This window comes from Mastomys coucha, unplaced genomic scaffold (assembly GCF_008632895.1).
Source record: "Mastomys coucha isolate ucsf_1 unplaced genomic scaffold, UCSF_Mcou_1 pScaffold13, whole genome shotgun sequence".
In the NCBI taxonomy this organism is placed as follows: domain Eukaryota; kingdom Metazoa; phylum Chordata; class Mammalia; order Rodentia; family Muridae; genus Mastomys; species Mastomys coucha.
In genome coordinates, this window is record NW_022196895.1 from 22,689,722 (window position 1) to 22,695,593 (window position 5,872).

A 5,872-nucleotide genomic window follows, 5' to 3' on the forward strand; every position below is an offset into this window, starting at 1 on the left:
AGGACATAGTAATAAACACTAGAGTCACTTTTCAAAGTGTTCCTTTTTCTTCCTGTGACTTCTAGCAGGTTAAAAGTTAAAGCTGCACAGTTCTTGACTTTCCAGACTGCTGATCATCACCAAAGGAAGTCAGGACTGGAACTCAAGCAGGGCAGGAAGCAGGAGCTAATGCAGAGGCCATGGAGGGAGGTTTCCTACTGGCTTGCTCCATGGTCTACTTTCATTGTGATAAAAACTGCATGGTATTGGTACAGTGACAAGCAGGTAGATCAATGGAACAGAATTTAAGACCCAGAAATGAATCCACGCACCTATGGTCACTTGATCTTTGATAAAGGAGCTAAAACCATCCAGTGGAAAAAAAGACAGCATTTTCAACAGATGGTGCTGGCTCAACTGGAAGTTAGCATGTAGAAAAATGCAAATCGATCCATTCCTTTCTCCTTGTACAAAGCTCAAGTCCAAGTGGATCAGGGACATCCACATCAAAGCAGATACATTGAAAATAATAGATGAGAAAGTGGGGAAGAATCTCAAGTAAAAAGGCACAGGAGAAAATTTCCTGAAGAAAACGCCAATAGCTTCTGCTCTAACATCAAGAATTGACAAATGGGACCTCATAAAGTTGCAAACTTCTGTAAGGCAAAAGTCAATAGGACAAAACGGCAACCAACAAACTGGGAAAAGATCTTTACCAACCCTATATCTGATAGAGGGCTAATATCCAATGTATACAAAGAACTCAAGAAGTTAGACTCCAGACAACCAAATAACCCTATTAAAAAATGGAGTACAGAGCTAAACAAAGAATTCTCAGCTGATGAATATTGAATGGCTAAGAGAGAGCATAAATCACCAAAAATATTCTTCAAAATAAAAGGTAAGTCTGACATTGTTAAATAAGTTCTTATTGGTCTTTTACTCTGTTTTTAGTGCATTAATAAAAGTTGGTATTTCTGGTCAATTTTCATAATATTTCATAATCTTTCAAAAATACTATATATTCATATTGTTACCATGATTGAAATTCATGGGTCATTTTCCCCTCCTTTAAAGATCTATTATAATCTGGATACCACATCCAGAAGATAATAAATCATAAAATAGACCTTTCAAGTAGTTGCATCTTCTGAAATAAAATATATGGTGTGTTTTATAAGATAAACATCATCGATGATCAGGCTGAGTTGATTTTACCAACACTGTAACTCATGGCCAATCAAGTTAATATAACCCACTTAACTAATTTGTTGAAAATAAAAACCTAAGCTTAGATTATATATCTTCATAAGTTAAGAATAGAAATGCATTCTATAGAAAAGACACTATAAATTTGAAAACCTGTTTATTGAAAACATCCAAGAAACTAGAAGTTTCTCCAAATTCCCTTTATCCAGAAAAAGGCCATTCTGATTGGTCACATTAATTATCACACTTTGTAGTTAAACTAGAAAAATAACAAAGACAGTCTTTATACACATTTAGAAAATGAAAACGATAGTTTTATTACATTTTTCTCTATGCTTGTTAAAATTACTGAATGACTCACTCATAAGTACATAAATAAATAGATTAAGAAAAACAGATGGTCAAAGTTCTTAGAGAATGTGACAAGTTTATGTATTCTTGTTTTTACATGCAGAACTATATTTTATGATAAACAGGTAACTTGTTGTGCTGTTTAATAGGGTACACAGTTCAGAGTGTGAACTCTGTACATTTTCAAGTGTACTGGGGTTTTGAATGAGTTAAAGAACTATTTAAAAAAGGTCCAGCCACACACATCTTTTACTAGGGGGCTTGTATTTCTCATCCACTCACTCCATGTAGGTCATACATTTGAAGAAGGGCAGGCATCTTTAAAGTTCCCTGCCCTCTACAAAAAAACAAAGTTAGAGAAACACATAGCCACATTTGCTCACTGGGTACTTGTTGCCCTCTGTGTGGTCTTAGTGTAAGTATTTGAGCTCTATGAACTTCTTTCTTAAAACTGTCTCCCTTCCTTATCAGCTCACCACCTCAAGCTTGATTTTCACTGCCTCAAGCTTGATTCTCACTGAGACAATTTGTTTACTGCTGTAAATCACAGAAGGCTTAAGCACTAGAGACACAAAACTCAGAAAGACTTACAGTTTTCTACTGATCTGTATTTTCTCTCACAAAGGAAAACAGCCCAATGACAGTTGCTTTGAATCACTTGAGTGACACAGGAGTAGCAGCTCAGTAAAGGTAGAGAAACATTAATGCCTCAAACTAAAATCCCATCCTAGTAGACACTGTCAAAACCCATCATATTCCATGGACACCACAATTTCAAAATCCTCCAATTTCTGATCTAATATCTTTGTCTCTGTACCTGAGGGCTCTTCTAGAACTTTGGAAGGTCACACTCATTATAGTTGAAGGCCAGAAATGTTGAAATCTTAGCCCCATTTCAATGTAGCAGACTCAAATGACTCCCTACAAGTGATTTATAATTACTTCCTAAAAAAAATTCAACACCCCCATCTCGGATTTAAACAAGATTCAGGGACTCGTGGTGAAATGCTCAAATTTCAAGGGTAAAATCGAAAGTTCCTTGGCAAAAACTGGGAATCTTCTCGTTTCTCATGGGGGAGTCCAAGCAGAACGGTGCTGGTGTTAGAGTTGGTAAGCAAAACCTTTTACCAATAGTTTAAGATTTTTCCTCTTCCCCCAAAAAGGAGGAAATATTTTTAAAAATAAACAGAAAGACCCAATCTTATTATAGCATGTATTAGATGAAATATATCAGAAGATAATTATACACCAGAGCACGAGGCATAAAAATACTCCTGGGGTGGAAGACATCATCAGGTGAGCTGAAGAGAGCTCGACAGAAACTATCTGGTTTCAATCAAAAGGAGAAAAACAACACCAAGTTTGGCCAACACGAATGTACAACTGTGAGCTGAACAAAGATAACATCAGTGACACACTAAAGTAGACAGAGAAAGTCCCAGGAGGACTCCATAGCATAGAAATAACTAAAGACAATGGAGGAAAACCTGGAGCGCAACAACAGACTGTGCCCCGTGGTCAGCCCTGAAAACATGTATACATTTCACTTCACATGGACTGAGCTAGTTACCTCTGGGAATGCCTGCATGCATACATAACCATGTAGGATACAATAGCAATTACTGAAAAGAAATGTGACTGTGAATTTAAAGGAGACGAGGGAGAGATACATGTGGAGGTTTGATAAAATGGTGTAATAAAATTATAATCTCAAAAAATAAAAAGAAAGTGATAGGAAACGAAACAGACAAACAAACAGAAGAAAAGCCCAGACAAGCTCACTGCTCAGTCCTCTCACAGGTGCAACACTTCCTAAGTCACAAGGCTGGGTTCTGGCTCAGGCTTTCTTACAGGGGCTGAAGATCTACCTGAGGCTGAACCCTTCCTCCCAGTGCTGCTGAAGAGCCCTACAACTCACACAGACTGGTGATTTCAGGGTGTCCTCACCCAAGGTTACTCTTTGCAAGCATACCTGTGGAAGTAAGGTTTCTATCATGACATCAGTCACGTTTATAACAGGTTTGGAGTGAAGGGGTTGTCCCTGTGGTGAACAGACTGTAGAAATTGGACACTCTTTTTTCCAAACATCTATTTAATTATGTGTTTGATTGTCTGTTTAGTGTGCCACGGCACATATGTAGAGGTCAGAGACAAAGTTTGGGAGTCAGCTATCACCTTTCACAATGTGGGTTCTAGGGATCAAAGCCAGGCTTGGCAGCAATTGCCTCTTCCTGCCGAGTCTCCTTGGCAGTCCAATTAAACACATGTTTTAATCATCAAAATGGGTGGGGGACAACATACAAAGCAGAGATCCTACCCTCTGTGGGACATCATCAAGAGTAAAACATTGGTAACATGGGTTCAAAAGGAGAAACACAGCATGGGACATAATAGATGCCTGATTAAATAGAAATTAGTGGTATGAAATTGCTAAAGCATTAGTACGAACGAAAAATACAAAGAGCACTACTAAAAAAAGAAAAATATCACAAATTTCTCAGACTGTAACAAAGACCTGTCATTCATAGTATCAAAAAAATCACTAAAGTAAGTTGTTCAATGAGAAGAGACATCAAAAATATAAAATGATAAATGAAACTGATGATTATCTGGATAACTAATATGTGCTTTTCATTACAAACAATATAAAATATGAACCAGGGACCTGTTAATGGAATAAATAAGATTCTTATTTCTCACTCTGAGAGTCATAGAGACCCTTCCCGGAGGTAAGTTTTCTAATAGTCCCTTCTCAGTGGTAAAAATTTGATTTTTTACAAAGGTCAAATAAAGTTAATTTTACACATTTTTATGTCTAGGAGAATAGTATAAAAATAACTCTGTATTTTAAAAGTCAAAACAGAATACATAAAAGTGGTGTTCTAAGCATGGGCAAATAATTTAGGCCAGTAGTTTAAATACTCTGAAAACTACAACTAAGAAACAAAGTCGAATCTGGATGGAGAGACTCTCATCAGATTACTAAATGCCAGTAATGCAGACATTTCCATCAGCACATCATGTTTGACTAGATTAAAAACGATGCACAAATTTTACTTCTTTTATAAGAAACCTTTTAAAAAGCCTATCTATAATCCCAAGTGGAGACGAGATATGAGTGTGGGGTACACTTCTCCATGGAGAAGGCAAGATGGTTGCAGTCCCTACATCCTGGGCATGCGAAGCTATTCTCTCCTCACCTGCAAACATGGGAATGCTACGCATCGTTCTCCTCATACGCCAGTCATGGAGTAGGTACAGTAATCTCTCCCCTCTTGTAGCTGCATTTTTCCTCCCTACCATTTCATGAAAAAAAAAAAAAAACAATGCAAAAATTCTATGTGAAAAGACTGAACAATTTACAAATTAAAATAATAAATGTTATACCATATTATTGCAACTGTTCTCTATTATAACTGTTAATCTTGTATTATAGTACTAATAGCACTGAATTTATAAGTTTAAGGCTTCTTCAAGTACGTAAACATGAAAATTACATTTAAAAAATGATCATAGTTAACCAGATACATAAAATCTTCCACACCATCACATTAAAAGTTCCATTCCTTACTAGTCAATTTTTCACTACTCTTGGGAAACTGAAAGGTTTTTTTGTTTTTTGTGTGTGTGTGTTTGTGTTTTAAATGTTATGGTCATTGGTGTTGTCAGTATAACTCAGCTTGGAACTGCCTGTTAGATTGTCCTCTGGCTAGATCTGTGAGGGAGTTATCTTGATTATGTTAGGTGATGAGGGAAGATCCATCTCATATGGGAGTGGGAACTGGGATGTAGAAGGGGCAACAGTGTTGAGTGCTATACACACGTTCATAGGTTTCCATTTCTGATTATGAATGTAAGGTGAGATATTTCCTCAGACAACCTTGGTGTAATGAACTGTAACCTGGAACTTTACAATAAGACCTTTCTTTCTTAAGTTGCATTTGTCTGGGTATTTTATCACAATTTTATGCAAAGAAACTAAGACAAGGCTTTAGTGATGTTTTATAAAATTGAACAGAAGATCAGCAAGTAATTTCAATGTTGGCTATTGTAGGGAACACAAAAGGAGCTCACAAAGTTCTGAACTTGCAGCAACAAAAATGTTACCAAAGAGTGGCAGCATTCAGAACCTCCCCAAATGAAGGTGCTTCAGAGGACAAATGGGCATACACTCTGAAATGTATTTGAAATATTAGCAGTTAATTAAGAACAATAAACTAATAATTTGTGCAAAACTTTGTGTGTACCTATATCAGTTAAGAATGTCTTTTTTTTTTAATTTTAGATATTTTCTTTATTTACATGCGAATTTCTCCATTCCCAGTTTCCCCTC